This window comes from Capricornis sumatraensis, chromosome 10, assembly GCF_032405125.1.
Source record: "Capricornis sumatraensis isolate serow.1 chromosome 10, serow.2, whole genome shotgun sequence".
NCBI lineage: Eukaryota > Metazoa > Chordata > Mammalia > Artiodactyla > Bovidae > Capricornis > Capricornis sumatraensis.
In genome coordinates, this window is record NC_091078.1 from 42,384,808 (window position 1) to 42,401,403 (window position 16,596).

General features: G+C 62.2%; 5 non-coding genes across 5 annotated transcripts; all 5 read left to right on the forward strand.

Moving 5' to 3' along the window:
* Nucleotides 1–191: 191 nt before the first annotated feature.
* On the forward strand, nucleotides 192–310 carry LOC138088011 (5S ribosomal RNA). Its single transcript, XR_011145609.1, has one exon. It is a non-coding gene; the product is annotated as a 5S ribosomal RNA (ribosomal RNA).
* A 1,972-nt stretch (nucleotides 311–2,282) lies between these two features.
* Nucleotides 2,283–2,401, forward strand: LOC138088013 (5S ribosomal RNA). The gene has a single exon (XR_011145611.1). It is a non-coding gene; the product is annotated as a 5S ribosomal RNA (ribosomal RNA).
* A 1,965-nt stretch (nucleotides 2,402–4,366) lies between these two features.
* LOC138088014 (5S ribosomal RNA) lies at nucleotides 4,367–4,485 on the forward strand. Its single transcript, XR_011145612.1, has one exon. It is a non-coding gene; the product is annotated as a 5S ribosomal RNA (ribosomal RNA).
* A 1,967-nt stretch (nucleotides 4,486–6,452) lies between these two features.
* LOC138088015 (5S ribosomal RNA) lies at nucleotides 6,453–6,571 on the forward strand. Its single transcript, XR_011145613.1, has one exon. It is a non-coding gene; the product is annotated as a 5S ribosomal RNA (ribosomal RNA).
* Nucleotides 6,572–8,536: 1,965 nt separating this feature from the next.
* On the forward strand, nucleotides 8,537–8,655 carry LOC138088016 (5S ribosomal RNA). The gene has a single exon (XR_011145614.1). It is a non-coding gene; the product is annotated as a 5S ribosomal RNA (ribosomal RNA).
* The last annotated feature ends 7,941 nt before the right edge of the window (nucleotides 8,656–16,596 follow it).

A 16,596-nucleotide genomic window follows, 5' to 3' on the forward strand; every position in this document is an offset into this window, starting at 1 on the left:
GGCGGGGGGAGGGGCGGCGTGGGCCGGCCACCGGGCCGCCGGGAGTCCGGTCGCGGGTGGTGCAGCTCAAGTGCAGCGCGCGCTCCGTGGAGAGCTGGAGAGCTGCGGCCGCCGGCTGGCCCGACCGGCAGGTCAGAGCGAAAGGCAGGCGCAGCGCAGGGCTCTTAGGGCGCCTGGCGGCAGCCGCCTCCGTCTACGGCCATACCACCCTGAACGCGCCCGATCTCGTCTGATCTCGGAAGCTAAGCAGGGTCGGGCCCGGTTAGTACTTGGATGGGAGACCGCCTGGGAATACCGGGTGCTGTAGGCTTTTTGTTGTCTCTTTTTTTCCCTGCCTCCCCTCTCCTTTAGCCCCGGGCCCCAGCCGCACCGCAAGCCCCGCCTGCCGCTGGCCCCTGGCACCCCACCGCGCTCAGAGCCGCCGCCTGCCTTCCAGCCCCTCTCAGGTTGGGTGGCCGGGGCCCCGACTCCCGCTGCAGACCTGGGTTGCCTCCGCGCGGCCCGCGAGCCCCTGGGCTTTCGGCGTCCAGGAAACCAGAGGAACGGCGGGGGCGGGGGCGCGGGGGTCTCTGTCTGGGGCTCCCTTGGCAGGCCTCAGGCAATTCTGGGCGGGGCCGGGGCCACAGCCCCACCCCCAGACGCATCCTGCCAGGCAACCTCGAGGTCTCCCGCAGGCGCGGGCGCACAACACACACACACACACACACACACACACACACACACCCTCACGCCCGCCCCCCCGCCCCCCAAACACAGACACACCCCCCGCAGCCCAGACAGGTCAAGAGCCGGAAACCACAAGTAAGGGAGACGGAGAAAGAGGGAGAGAGAGAGACAGCAAGAGGACCACACAGGCTTCCAAAGGCCCGGCCGCCACACCCTCCCCCCTCCACTGTGGGTATCCACCCGGCCCCCCAGTCGACCCGACCCCACCGTCGCCCACCGACACACTCACACGCACACTCTCTCCCACACTCAGCTTCTGGCCTGGGGGCGGGGGCTGGGTCTCGCCTCAGGGAGCCAAGCCGAAGGGGACCTTTGAGACCTCGGCTGCGAGGAAGTCTTGGGGTCCCCACGGGTGATTGCCAGCCCCAGGGCACCGCGTCCAGCCCGGGCTCGCCCGGCCCAAGGCTGACGCCCCCTCCCTTGCGCACGGGCCGCTCTCTGCGGTGTGTGACGGTCTGTGCCAGAGTGTCCGTCTCGGATGGGATGCCATCCCCTGTCCCCTGTCCGTGTCCCGCTTTCCGTCTCTCTGTCGGTCGCTCTGTGTCTCCCTCTCTCTGGCTCTCCCTCCCTGGGTGTGCCTGCGCGCTCGTGTCTGTCTGTCTGTCTGCATCTGCCTCTGCCTCTGCCTCTGCCCTCTCGCCGTCTTGGGAGCCTGTCTCTGAACCTTCATCTCTTTCCGTCTCTGTCTCTCCTGACCCCCGGGCCTCCCGTCCCTTCCTCTGGCCCCGGCCTCTCACGGGTGGGTGCTCTGGCTGTGGCCCTGGCTGACGAGCTTGCGCCGGCCGGCTGTCTCACTTGGCGTGGGTGCCTGCGAGTGTGTCTGTGTGCCTGTCCGTGTGGCTGCATGTCGCTCGTCTGCACCCTCAGCAAGGTCCTGTGCTTGGAGGGCGGCGTGGGGGCAAGGGGGGGGGGTCTCGGTGGGGCGAAGGGGCGGGGCTGACGAGCTCTGGGCGCCGGCGCTGGTGGCTCCAGGTGGGTTTGGGCACCGCGCAGGTGCCGGGCAGGATGGGCGCTCAGGGCCACGGCTGGGCTGCGCCTAGGCCCGCAGGAGGCTCAGAGGACCGCGGGCCCCAGCGGGCCCCAGCGGGCCCCGAGGCCAGACAGATCCGGGGCCACGTGGCCCTGGGCAGCGAACGCCTTGGGGAGGTGGGCGAGGGGGTGGGGGGGTGGGGGAGGGGCGGCGGCCCCCGAGCCGGGTGGTGCCTGGAGGGTCCCAGGGTGGGAGAGCGCCAAGACCTCCGCGCCCCTCACTCCACCCTCCCCCCTACAGCCCCCGGCAGGCACACCCGGCCGGCTGCTCCGGGTCCCGGAAGCCCTGTGGTCCCCCGGGCCGGGCCGGCCGAGTGTTGGCCGGGGGTGACGGGGGGCGGGGGGAGGGGCGGCGTGGGCCGGCCACCGGGCCGCCGGGAGTCCGGTCGCGGGTGGTGCAGCTCAAGTGCAGCGCGCGCTCCGTGGAGAGCTGGAGAGCTGCGGCCGCCGGCTGGCCCGACCGGCAGGTCAGAGCGAAAGGCAGGCGCAGCGCAGGGCTCTTAGGGCGCCTGGCGGCAGCCGCCTCCGTCTACGGCCATACCACCCTGAACGCGCCCGATCTCGTCTGATCTCGGAAGCTAAGCAGGGTCGGGCCCGGTTAGTACTTGGATGGGAGACCGCCTGGGAATACCGGGTGCTGTAGGCTTTTTGTTGTCTCTTTTTTTCCCTGCCTCCCCTCTCCTTTAGCCCCGGGCCCCAGCCGCACCGCAAGCCCCGCCTGCCGCTGGCCCCTGGCACCCCACCGCGCTCAGAGCCGCCGCCTGCCTTCCAGCCCCTCTCAGGTTGGGTGGCCGGGGCCCCGACTCCCGCTGCAGACCTGGGTTGCCTCCGCGCGGCCCGCGAGCCCCTGGGCTTTCGGCGTCCAGGAAACCAGAGGAACGGCGGGGGCGGGGGCGCGGGGGTCTCTGTCTGGGGCTCCCTTGGCAGGCCTCAGGCAATTCTGGGCGGGGCCGGGGCCACAGCCCCACCCCCAGACGCATCCTGCCAGGCAACCTCGAGGTCTCCCGCAGGCGCGGGCGCACAACACACACACACACACACACACACACACACACACACCCTCACGCCCGCCCCCCCGCCCCCCAAACACAGACACACCCCCCGCAGCCCAGACAGGTCAAGAGCCGGAAACCACAAGTAAGGGAGACGGAGAAAGAGGGAGAGAGAGAGACAGCAAGAGGACCACACAGGCTTCCAAAGGCCCGGCCGCCACACCCTCCCCCCTCCACTGTGGGTATCCACCCGGCCCCCCAGTCGACCCGACCCCACCGTCGCCCACCGACACACTCACACGCACACTCTCTCCCACACTCAGCTTCTGGCCTGGGGGCGGGGGCTGGGTCTCGCCTCAGGGAGCCAAGCCGAAGGGGACCTTTGAGACCTCGGCTGCGAGGAAGTCTTGGGGTCCCCACGGGTGATTGCCAGCCCCAGGGCACCGCGTCCAGCCCGGGCTCGCCCGGCCCAAGGCTGACGCCCCCTCCCTTGCGCACGGGCCGCTCTCTGCGGTGTGTGACGGTCTGTGCCAGAGTGTCCGTCTCGGATGGGATGCCATCCCCTGTCCCCTGTCCGTGTCCCGCTTTCCGTCTCTCTGTCGGTCGCTCTGTGTCTCCCTCTCTCTGGCTCTCCCTCCCTGGGTGTGCCTGCGCGCTCGTGTCTGTCTGTCTGTCTGCATCTGCCTCTGCCTCTGCCTCTGCCCTCTCGCCGTCTTGGGAGCCTGTCTCTGAACCTTCATCTCTTTCCGTCTCTGTCTCTCCTGACCCCCGGGCCTCCCGTCCCTTCCTCTGGCCCCGGCCTCTCACGGGTGGGTGCTCTGGCTGTGGCCCTGGCTGACGAGCTTGCGCCGGCCGGCTGTCTCACTTAGCGTGGGTGCCTGCGAGTGTGTCTGTGTGCCTGTCCGTGTGGCTGCATGTCGCTCGTCTGCACCCTCAGCAAGGTCCTGTGCTTGGAGGGCGGCGTGGGGGCAAGGGGGGGGGGGTCTCGGTGGGGCGAAGGGGCGGGGCTGACGAGCTCTGGGCGCCGGCGCTGGTGGCTCCAGGTGGGTTTGGGCACCGCGCAGGTGCCGGGCAGGATGGGCGCTCAGGGCCACGGCTGGGCTGCGCCTAGGCCCGCAGGAGGCTCAGAGGACCGCGGGCCCCAGCGGGCCCCAGCGGGCCCCGAGGCCAGACAGATCCGGGGCCACGTGGCCCTGGGCAGCGAACGCCTTGGGGAGGTGGGCGAGGGGGTGGGGGAGGGGCGGCGGCCCCCGAGCCGGGTGGTGCCTGGAGGGTCCCAGGGTGGGAGAGCGCCAAGACCTCCGCGCCCCTCACTCCACCCTCCCCCCTACAGCCCCCGGCAGGCACACCCGGCCGGCTGCTCCGGGTCCCGGAAGCCCTGTGGTCCCCCGGGCCGGGCCGGCCGAGTGTTGGCCGGGGGTGACGGGGGGCGGGGGGCGGGGCGGCGTGGGCCGGCCACCGGGCCGCCGGGAGTCCGGTCGCGGGTGGTGCAGCTCAAGTGCAGCGCGCGCTCCGTGGAGAGCTGGAGAGCTGCGGCCGCCGGCTGGCCCGACCGGCAGGTCAGAGCGAAAGGCAGGCGCAGCGCAGGGCTCTTAGGGCGCCTGGCGGCAGCCGCCTCCGTCTACGGCCATACCACCCTGAACGCGCCCGATCTCGTCTGATCTCGGAAGCTAAGCAGGGTCGGGCCCGGTTAGTACTTGGATGGGAGACCGCCTGGGAATACCGGGTGCTGTAGGCTTTTTGTTGTCTCTTTTTTTCCCTGCCTCCCCTCTCCTTTAGCCCCGGGCCCCAGCCGCACCGCAAGCCCCGCCTGCCGCTGGCCCCTGGCACCCCACCGCGCTCAGAGCCGCCGCCTGCCTTCCAGCCCCTCTCAGGTTGGGTGGCCGGGGCCCCGACTCCCGCTGCAGACCTGGGTTGCCTCCGCGCGGCCCGCGAGCCCCTGGGCTTTCGGCGTCCAGGAAACCAGAGGAACGGCGGGGGCGGGGGCGCGGGGGTCTCTGTCTGGGGCTCCCTTGGCAGGCCTCAGGCAATTCTGGGCGGGGCCGGGGCCACAGCCCCACCCCCAGACGCATCCTGCCAGGCAACCTCGAGGTCTCCCGCAGGCGCGGGCGCACAACACACACACACACACACACACACACACACACACACACCCTCACGCCCGCCCCCCCGCCCCCCAAACACAGACACACCCCCCGCAGCCCAGACAGGTCAAGAGCCGGAAACCACAAGTAAGGGAGACGGAGAAAGAGGGAGAGAGAGAGACAGCAAGAGGACCACACAGGCTTCCAAAGGCCCGGCCGCCACACCCTCCCCCCTCCACTGTGGGTATCCACCCGGCCCCCCAGTCGACCCGACCCCACCGTCGCCCACCGACACACTCACACGCACACTCTCTCCCACACTCAGCTTCTGGCCTGGGGGCGGGGGCTGGGTCTCGCCTCAGGGAGCCAAGCCGAAGGGGACCTTTGAGACCTCGGCTGCGAGGAAGTCTTGGGGTCCCCACGGGTGATTGCCAGCCCCAGGGCACCGCGTCCAGCCCGGGCTCGCCCGGCCCAAGGCTGACGCCCCCTCCCTTGCGCACGGGCCGCTCTCTGCGGTGTGTGACGGTCTGTGCCAGAGTGTCCGTCTCGGATGGGATGCCATCCCCTGTCCCCTGTCCGTGTCCCGCTTTCCGTCTCTCTGTCGGTCGCTCTGTGTCTCCCTCTCTCTGGTTCTCCCTCCCTGGGTGTGCCTGCGCGCTCGTGTCTGTCTGTCTGTCTGCATCTGCCTCTGCCTCTGCCTCTGCCCTCTCGCCGTCTTGGGAGCCTGTCTCTGAACCTTCATCTCTTTCCGTCTCTGTCTCTCCTGACCCCCGGGCCTCCCGTCCCTTCCTCTGGCCCCGGCCTCTCACGGGTGGGTGCTCTGGCTGTGGCCCTGGCTGACGAGCTTGCGCCGGCCGGCTGTCTCACTTAGCGTGGGTGCCTGCGAGTGTGTCTGTGTGCCTGTCCGTGTGGCTGCATGTCGCTCGTCTGCACCCTCAGCAAGGTCCTGTGCTTGGAGGGCGGCGTGGGGGCAAGGGGGGGGGGGTCTCGGTGGGGCGAAGGGGCGGGGCTGACGAGCTCTGGGCGCCGGCGCTGGTGGCTCCAGGTGGGTTTGGGCACCGCGCAGGTGCCGGGCAGGATGGGCGCTCAGGGCCACGGCTGGGCTGCGCCTAGGCCCGCAGGAGGCTCAGAGGACCGCGGGCCCCAGCGGGCCCCAGCGGGCCCCGAGGCCAGACAGATCCGGGGCCACGTGGCCCTGGGCAGCGAACGCCTTGGGGAGGTGGGCGAGGGGGTGGGGGAGGGGCGGCGGCCCCCGAGCCGGGTGGTGCCTGGAGGGTCCCAGGGTGGGAGAGCGCCAAGACCTCCGCGCCCCTCACTCCACCCTCCCCCCTACAGCCCCCGGCAGGCACACCCGGCCGGCTGCTCCGGGTCCCGGAAGCCCTGTGGTCCCCCGGGCCGGGCCGGCCGAGTGTTGGCCGGGGGTGACGGGGGGCGGGGGGAGGGGCGGCGTGGGCCGGCCACCGGGCCGCCGGGAGTCCGGTCGCGGGTGGTGCAGCTCAAGTGCAGCGCGCGCTCCGTGGAGAGCTGGAGAGCTGCGGCCGCCGGCTGGCCCGACCGGCAGGTCAGAGCGAAAGGCAGGCGCAGCGCAGGGCTCTTAGGGCGCCTGGCGGCAGCCGCCTCCGTCTACGGCCATACCACCCTGAACGCGCCCGATCTCGTCTGATCTCGGAAGCTAAGCAGGGTCGGGCCCGGTTAGTACTTGGATGGGAGACCGCCTGGGAATACCGGGTGCTGTAGGCTTTTTGTTGTCTCTTTTTTTCCCTGCCTCCCCTCTCCTTTAGCCCCGGGCCCCAGCCGCACCGCAAGCCCCGCCTGCCGCTGGCCCCTGGCACCCCACCGCGCTCAGAGCCGCCGCCTGCCTTCCAGCCCCTCTCAGGTTGGGTGGCCGGGGCCCCGACTCCCGCTGCAGACCTGGGTTGCCTCCGCGCGGCCCGCGAGCCCCTGGGCTTTCGGCGTCCAGGAAACCAGAGGAACGGCGGGGGCGGGGGCGCGGGGGTCTCTGTCTGGGGCTCCCTTGGCAGGCCTCAGGCAATTCTGGGCGGGGCCGGGGCCCCAGCCCCACCCCCAGACGCATCCTGCCAGGCAACCTCGAGGTCTCCCGCAGGCGCGGGCGCACAACACACACACACACACACACACACACACACACACACCCTCACGCCCGCCCCCCCGCCCCCCAAACACAGACACACCCCCCGCAGCCCAGACAGGTCAAGAGCCGGAAACCACAAGTAAGGGAGACGGAGAAAGAGGGAGAGAGAGAGACAGCAAGAGGACCACACAGGCTTCCAAAGGCCCGGCCGCCACACCCTCCCCCCTCCACTGTGGGTATCCACCCGGCCCCCCAGTCGACCCGACCCCACCGTCGCCCACCGACACACTCACACGCACACTCTCTCCCACACTCAGCTTCTGGCCTGGGGGCGGGGGCTGGGTCTCGCCTCAGGGAGCCAAGCCGAAGGGGACCTTTGAGACCTCGGCTGCGAGGAAGTCTTGGGGTCCCCACGGGTGATTGCCAGCCCCAGGGCACCGCGTCCAGCCCGGGCTCGCCCGGCCCAAGGCTGACGCCCCCTCCCTTGCGCACGGGCCGCTCTCTGCGGTGTGTGACGGTCTGTGCCAGAGTGTCCGTCTCGGATGGGATGCCATCCCCTGTCCCCTGTCCGTGTCCCGCTTTCCGTCTCTCTGTCGGTCGCTCTGTGTCTCCCTCTCTCTGGCTCTCCCTCCCTGGGTGTGCCTGCGCGCTCGTGTCTGTCTGTCTGTCTGCATCTGCCTCTGCCTCTGCCTCTGCCCTCTCGCCGTCTTGGGAGCCTGTCTCTGAACCTTCATCTCTTTCCGTCTCTGTCTCTCCTGACCCCCGGGCCTCCCGTCCCTTCCTCTGGCCCCGGCCTCTCACGGGTGGGTGCTCTGGCTGTGGCCCTGGCTGACGAGCTTGCGCCGGCCGGCTGTCTCACTTAGCGTGGGTGCCTGCGAGTGTGTCTGTGTGCCTGTCCGTGTGGCTGCATGTCGCTCGTCTGCACCCTCAGCAAGGTCCTGTGCTTGGAGGGCGGCGTGGGGGCAAGGGGGGGGGGGTCTCGGTGGGGCGAAGGGGCGGGGCTGACGAGCTCTGGGCGCCGGCGCTGGTGGCTCCAGGTGGGTTTGGGCACCGCGCAGGTGCCGGGCAGGATGGGCGCTCAGGGCCACGGCTGGGCTGCGCCTAGGCCCGCAGGAGGCTCAGAGGACCGCGGGCCCCAGCGGGCCCCAGCGGGCCCCGAGGCCAGACAGATCCGGGGCCACGTGGCCCTGGGCAGCGAACGCCTTGGGGAGGTGGGCGAGGGGGTGGGGGAGGGGCGGCGGCCCCCGAGCCGGGTGGTGCCTGGAGGGTCCCAGGGTGGGAGAGCGCCAAGACCTCCGCGCCCCTCACTCCACCCTCCCCCCTACAGCCCCCGGCAGGCACACCCGGCCGGCTGCTCCGGGTCCCGGAAGCCCTGTGGTCCCCCGGGCCGGGCCGGCCGAGTGTTGGCCGGGGGTGACGGGGGGCGGGGGGAGGGGCGGCGTGGGCCGGCCACCGGGCCGCCGGGAGTCCGGTCGCGGGTGGTGCAGCTCAAGTGCAGCGCGCGCTCCGTGGAGAGCTGGAGAGCTGCGGCCGCCGGCTGGCCCGACCGGCAGGTCAGAGCGAAAGGCAGGCGCAGCGCAGGGCTCTTAGGGCGCCTGGCGGCAGCCGCCTCCGTCTACGGCCATACCACCCTGAACGCGCCCGATCTCGTCTGATCTCGGAAGCTAAGCAGGGTCGGGCCCGGTTAGTACTTGGATGGGAGACCGCCTGGGAATACCGGGTGCTGTAGGCTTTTTGTTGTCTCTTTTTTTCCCTGCCTCCCCTCTCCTTTAGCCCCGGGCCCCAGCCGCACCGCAAGCCCCGCCTGCCGCTGGCCCCTGGCACCCCACGGCGCTCAGAGCCGCCGCCTGCCTTCCAGCCCCTCTCAGGTTGGGTGGCCGGGGCCCCGACTCCCGCTGCAGACCTGGGTTGCCTCCGCGCGGCCCGCGAGCCCCTGGGCTTTCGGCGTCCAGGAAACCAGAGGAACGGCGGGGGCGGGGGCGCGGGGGTCTCTGTCTGGGGCTCCCTTGGCAGGCCTCAGGCAATTCTGGGCGGGGCCGGGGCCCCAGCCCCACCCCCAGACGCATCCTGCCAGGCAACCTCGAGGTCTCCCGCAGGCGCGGGCGCACAACACACACACACACACACACACACACACGCACACACACACACACACACACACCCTCACGCCCGCCCCCCCGCCCCCCAAACACAGACACAACCCCCGCAGCCCAGACAGGTCAAGAGCCGGAAACCACAAGTAAGGGAGACGGAGAAAGAGGGAGAGAGAGAGACAGCAAGAGGACCACACAGGCTTCCAAAGGCCCGGCCGCCACACCCTCCCCCCTCCACTGTGGGTATCCACCCGGCCCCCCAGTCGACCCGACCCCACCGTCGCCCACCGACACACTCACACGCACACTCCCACACTCAGCCTCTGGCCTGGGGGCGGGGGCTGGGTCTCGCCTCAGGGAGCCAAGCCGAAGGGGACCTTTGAGACCTCGGCTGCGAGGAAGTCTTGGGGTCCCCACGGGTGATTGCCAGCCCCAGGGCACCGCGTCCAGCCCGGGCTCGCCCGGCCCAAGGCTGACGCCCCCTCCCTTGCGCACGGGCCGCTCTCTGCGGTGTGTGACGGTCTGTGCCAGAGTGTCCGTCTCGGATGGGATGCCATCCCCTGTCCCCTGTCCGTGTCCCGCTTTCCGTCTCTCTGTCGGTCGCTCTGTGTCTCCCTCTCTCTGGCTCTCCCTCCCTGGGTGTGCCTGCGCGCTCGTGTCTGTCTGTCTGTCTGCATCTGCCTCTGCCTCTGCCTCTGCCCTCTCGCCGTCTTGGGAGCCTGTCTCTGAACCTTCATCTCTTTCCGTCTCTGTCTCTCCTGACCCCCGGGCCTCCCGTCCCTTCCTCTGGCCCCGGCCTCTCACGGGTGGGTGCTCTGGCTGTGGCCCTGGCTGACGAGCTTGCGCCGGCCGGCTGTCTCACTTGGCGTGGGTGCCTGCGAGTGTGTCTGTGTGCCTGTCCGTGTGGCTGCATGTCGCTCGTCTGCACCCTCAGCAAGGTCCTGTGCTTGGAGGGCGGCGTGGGGGCAAGGGGGGGGGGGTCTCGGTGGGGCGAAGGGGCGGGGCTGACGAGCTCTGGGCGCCGGCGCTGGTGGCTCCAGGTGGGTTTGGGCACCGCGCAGGTGCCGGGCAGGATGGGCGCTCAGGGCCACGGCTGGGCTGCGCCTAGGCCCGCAGGAGGCTCAGAGGACCGCGGGCCCCAGCGGGTCCCAGCGGGCCCCGAGGCCAGACAGATCCGGGGCCACGTGGCCCTGGGCAGCGAACGCCTTGGGGAGGTGGGCGAGGGGGTGGGGGAGGGGCGGCGGCCCCCGAGCCGGGTGGTGCCTGGAGGGTCCCAGGGTGGGAGAGCGCCAAGACCTCCGCGCCCCTCACTCCACCCTCCCCCCTACAGCCCCCGGCAGGCACACCCGGCCGGCTGCTCCGGGTCCCGGAAGCCCTGTGGTCCCCCGGGCCGGGCCGGCCGAGTGTTGGCCGGGGGTGACGGGGGGCGGGGGGCGGGGCAGCGTGGGCCGGCCACCGGGCCGCCGGGAGTCCGGTCGCGGGTGGTGCAGCTCAAGTGCAGCGCGCGCTCCGTGGAGAGCTGGAGAGCTGCGGCCGCCGGCTGGCCCGACCGGCAGGTCAGAGCGAAAGGCAGGCGCAGCGCAGGGCTCTTAGGGCGCCTGGCGGCAGCCGCCTCCTTCTACGGCCATACCACCCTGAACGCACCGGATCTCGTCTGATCTCGGAAGCTAAGCAGGGTCGGGCCCGGTTAGTACTTGTATGCCCTCCCTTGGGGACGCGAAGTCGTCAGCAAGGCTTCTCTCTGTGGTGTGTCAGGGTCCGTACCAATGTGTCCATCTCGGATCGGATGCCATCCTCTGTCCCCTGACTCCTTTTTTCTGCTTCTCTCTCGTTGCTCTGTGTCTCTCTCTCCGTCTCTCTGTCCCTGTGTGTGCGTGTCTTTTTACGCCCTGACGCACATGAATGTGTGTCTGTCTGTCAGTCTGCATCTCCCTCTCCTGGTCTCGAAGTCTGTCTCTGAACCTTGGTCTCTTTCTGTGTCTGTCTCTCCTTACCCCCGATTCGGTCTTCTGTTATGTAGTGAGAATAGGAAAAATGAGTCTCGGATTATGATGACTAAAGGCAAGTAAAAGAAAGGCGGGAAAACAGAACAAATGAGGTAAGAGTAGCAGAGTGAGAACCTCAGGTAAAACAAAGAGTACTGGCTAATCCAATTTAGGGAGAGCAGGCCCCGTGAGGAGGGGTGGGGTAGGAGGGGAATAAAAAACATATAAATCATGATTTAAGGTGCCATGCATCTCTGTCTGTCTCTTCTTTTCACCCTGTTGTGCAGGCATGGCTTAATTACTAGAGGATTTTCTTTTATTTTCTAAATAAAACTGAGTCATAACATGGAGTAAGAGCGTTCCAGAAGAACATCTATTTCTGCTTTATTGACTATGCCAAAGCCCTTAACTGTGTGGATCACAATAAACTGTGGAAGATTCTGAAAGTGATGGGAATACCAGACCACCTGACCTGCCTCTTGAGAAACCTGTATGCAGGTCAGGAAGCAACAGTTAGAACTGGACATGGAACAACAGAATGGTTCCAATTAGGAAAAGGAGTACGTCAAGGTTGTATATTGTCACCCTGCTTATTGAACTTATATGCAGAGTACATCATGAGAAACGCTGGACTGGAAGCAACACAAGCTGTAATCAAGATTGCCGGGAGAAATATCAATAACCTCAGATATGCAGATGACACCACCCTTATGGCAGGAAGTGAAGAGGAGCTAAAAAGCCTCTTGATGAAAGTGAAAGAAGAGAGTGAAAAAGTTGGCTTAAAGTTCAACATTCAGAAAACGAAGATCATGGCATCCGGTCCCATCACTTCATGGGAAACAGATGGGGAAACAGTGGAAACAGTGTCAGACTTTATTTTTGGGGGCTCCAAAATCACTGCAGATGGTGACTGCAGCCATAACATTAAAAGACGCCTACTCCTTGGAAGAAAAGTTATGACCAACCTAGAGAACATATTCTAAAGCAGAGATATTACTTTGCCGACTAAGGTCCGTTTTGTCAAGGCTATGGTTTTTCCTGTGGTCATGCGTGGAAGTGAGAGGTGGACTGTGAAGAAGGCTGAGCACCGAAGAACTGATGCTTTCGAACTGTGGTGTTGGAGAAGACTCTTGAGAGTCCCTTGGACTGCAAGGAGATCCAACCAGTCCATTCTGAAGGAGATCAACCCTGGGATTTCTTTGGAAGGAATTATGCTAAAGCTGAAACTCCAGTACTTTGGTCACCTCATGGAAAAGACTCTGATCCTGGGAGGGATTGGGGGCAGGAGGAGAAGGGCACGACAGAGGATGAGATGGCTGGATGGCATCACTGACTCGATGGACGTGAGTCTGAGTGAACTCCGGGAGATGGTGATGAACAGGGAGGCCTGGCGTGCTGCAATTCATTGGGTCGCAAAAGTCAGACACGACTGACCGACTGAACTTAACTGAACTGAACCTCCTAAGTTAAAGAAAGTCTCAGAGTCCTCAAGAAAAACATTCAGACACCACAGGATCTGAAGGAACAAGCTGGAGATTTCTCTGGGTGGCTACAATCTCTCTTTGGGTATCTTCCTGTGATGGGAATTTGGAGTTGGCCGATGCCCCTGCTCGTCCTTGTTATACCATATTGATGCTGCTTATGATTGCTCCATGTATTATCAATTGTCTAGCCCATTTTGTCTCTGCCCAGGTCAACAAGCTACAACATGCATTGCCAGTTCAACAAGGATATATAAAACTATAGCCGACCACAGAAAATATCACTCACCCTTAGATGGACACCACTATAAAGACTCTGAGGCCTGAGACTGGCAAGAGGGGGAGGCCCAATGCACCTAACCATCCCAGTTGAGCAGCAAGTAGCCAGAGAGACCTTGACGCCCCTATTCCAAAGAATTGCATCTCCCATCTCTTGAGGGAGGAATGTTAGGTAGTTAGAATAGAAAAAAAAGAGTACAGAATGGTGGTGGCTAAAAGACAAGGAAGGGAAAAGCCCATGAAAACAGAACAAAGGAAGGGCCGAGGACCAGAGTGAGAACCTCAGGTAGAACAAACAGCATTCGAGGCTAGCCCAGCTCACACAGGGCAGGCCCAGGGGGAGGAGAAAAACATAAAAAGAGGAGTCAGAGGACCTGGGGTCTCTTTCTCTCTCCTCTTCGCGTCTTTTGGGTCAGCATGCCCTCACGCCTCAAGGATGTATTTTCCTTCGTTTTCTAAATAAAACTGAGGTGTAACACAGGGCTGTAACACTGGTCTGTCCGAGAGCTGTAACACTGACCAGTCCAAGGGCTGTAATGCTGGTCGGTAGCTTCAAAGTTTTGTTGTGCCGAGACAGAAGTGAGGAAATTAGACACTCCTCCAACACTTCCTCTGGCCCTGGCCTCTCACACGTGCTATGGTTGGCCATCTTGCACTGGCTGTGGCTTCCTGGAGTTGCTCCTTAAGTTGCTGGCCTGCTCTCCTTAGTGAACATTCCAGTGCTTGAGTAAAGGGCCTGCTGCTGACTTGGGGCCAGATCCTTTGCTTGTTGGGTGACTTAGGGGCCGGGTGCCTTGGTAGGGCATAGGGGTGAGGCAGATGACCTTAAGCGACTCTTCTGTTGGCTCCTGCTATTGCAGGGCATGATGGGAGGTCATGCTTCTGGCTGGGGTGCCCTTGGTTTGTTAGGGGGCACGTAAGACTGAGGGCCCTGGCCCATGTAACCAGACACCTTAGGAGACAGCTTCCCCAAAGCAGGGTTCTATATCGTGACCCCGGCATGGATGGGTCTAGAGGTGGGAGACCACAGAGATTTTTGCATCTGCCCCCCTCCTGTCTGGTAGTACTGTATTATCTCTGGTTGTGGGGACTGGGGAAGCCTTCTACAGCCTTGTTGGAGGTGGAATGGGGATTGCAGGGCTGATCTGTAATTAGGCCTTTTGTATAGCCATGGCTGCTAGGCTCCTCTTAAGCTTTGGCATAGTTACTGGCACAAGTCAGCTGTGAATCTTCACTGGATCTTTTTTTTTTGTCCTGGAAAATTGGTTTGCAGAAAGGAAAGGAGAAAACCCTTACCATTACTCAGCTGATTTCATGAAATGTAGCCAATGGAATGTGTTTTCTGAAGATCTCTTAATTTGAAAAATATATTCTTTAACTGATAGGTAGATCATAGTCTTTTTGTGATTTACATAGTCTAGAAACAGCAAAATGTGATGAAAAGAATTTTCAAATATGTGGAGTGCATTTTAGGTATTAATATTTAAAATGTCTTCTATGATTAGAAAGGAAAAATATCTTTGGACCTGATTTCTTAAACTCAGAGCTTTCCTTATTCAAATTCTTCTGCATTGTACTTAGGGCATTATTTTGATGTTGAATAGTACTAGATGGGAAGAATCAGAGGAATCTTCATTCAGTTGTAGCAGCCGCCTTCTCAGGACCCTGGGGTAGTTGCAGGAGAAGAGTGGTCTACTGGCAACAACTGCTGTGGAATCAGGTGGATGTGACATGGAGTGTATCCCAGCTGTTTAATAGCTCTGTGGGCTTTTCAACAATTTATTAATACTTCTCTTGCCACCTTTATATAAAACTTGTTTGTTTAGGCATGATGATACTGATTGTAAAAACAGTGATTATATGTTTTCTACCTATATCCATGCCCTTTGCAATGCGATTTTACAGCTGGTTCTGTAAAAAGTGAAAGCAAAAATGGAGAGACAGAAATCAGTCCTTTCAACTTTGGGTTGAGGCTGGTCTCATGTGCTTTGGATAGAAAAATTCAGTAAGTATGACCCTGACAGCTTTGGCCCTAGGCTGGAAAGATAGTGAATATTTTGCTTTTTCTCTGGATCCCTGCTCTCTATGAAAACAATCCCATATGGCTTGCTGGATGACAGCCAGGTGCCCAGGTGGCACCCAGCTCAACTCCAAAAATAGAGCACCCTAGTCAACCAGCAACAGACCATAGACTCACCTTGGTGTCCAGGTGAAATGAAAGAATGGCTCAGCTGAGCTAAACTCACGGTGTTGACTATGAGTTCAACCACGAGCTAGCTAGGTTTTGGGGTGGTTTATCATGCAACAGTAGCCAATTAGCATGCACAACCAATTAACATGCACACCCATTCTAAGCTGGATGCCAGGTCCAGTGGCTAAGACAACTAGCTCCCAATGTTAGGGGCCTGAGTTCCATTCCTGGTCAGGAAAGTAGATCCCACATGCCTCAGCTAAATAAATAAATTTAAAAAAATACTTCTTCATCTATGTACTTCCATGTGTTGACACAGCCCACAGAGGGGCACTGTTAATGTGTTTGTGGATTTCCATACCAGTCACAGGAAGAACGGTGGAGAAAAGGAGAGACAAAGCAGTCTGGCTCCGAGTCCTCACCAGAACTTCTGGGATCACAAGTCCTTGCACAGGGTAGATCATATATTCTTCCTGGCTGTTAACTTCCCCTACTGCAGCTGCTGCTGCCAGTTTCCACCCCATGTGCTATTGCAGGGTGGTTGTGATCTTGTCTACCAACACCAGCCCACTTGTGGTGGCAGCATGGCTCTGTGATGGAGAGGACTGTGAAGGCAAGTTCAGGCTGAGGAGGAGGGAGGCCTCTGCTACCAGCTGCTGCATCAGTCCCATTTCCAAGCATTGCCCCCCTTCCGTGCTGCTCCCACTCATAAGGAGGCACTCAAGAGCTTCAACCAACAGGACCTGGGCATTCAGGGAGCTTCCCAGTCAGAGAACTTTCTCGATTCACCTTCACTGCATATATCTGATTAGGATATATTTGCAAGCACAGGCGTTTATAGGTACTCTGTTTGTGTTTTGGACTTGCACCCTCACCCAGAAATTAATTTATTTAAAAAAATACTGAAAAATTTTTGAGGAGTTCATCATTAAATTCCCTACTTCTCTTATTTCTAACTCTATTGCATTATGACTTGGAAATGTGTAAACTTCGGGTCCTTTTTACTAAGTACATCCTTTTGTTTACAGGATATGAATTTATTTATTAGCAAGACTGTTGGCTCAGGTTTTTAAAAAATTCATTTTGTTACCACAATCTTTGGGGTTTCTACATACAGGTCAGTTATGTTGCCAGTTTTGAGTGCTTTTTAAAGAAAACATTCTGGCCCTTCATACTGTCTCTTAGACTTTCTCTACAGTCCGTGATCTAATACCTTTTTTGTCTATTAAGACTGCTTTGGCAGGCTTCCTTGGTGGCTCAGACGGTAAAGAACCTGCCTGCAATGCGGTAGATCCGGGTTCCAGCCCTGCGTTTGGAAGGTTCTCCTGGAGAAGGCACTGGCTACCCACTCCAGTATTCTCGCCTGGAGAAATTCCATGGACAGAGGAGCACGGCGGGCTACAGTCCGTGGTGTCGCAAAGGACAAGACAGAAAGCCACTAATACTTTCACTTTCAGCTCTAGATGCCGGGTCCAGAGGGAAGATTTACCGCAGTCGAGAGGGAGAGAGAAAAAGGAGGCCTTCAAAAGGCAATTCAGGTCCCTAGGTACCAGGTACTGTACTTCTGGACTTACTGTTTCAGACACCCAGCGTGGGGCTTCAACGAGTTGTCCGTAAAGATCTGAGTAACCACGGAGGCTCCCC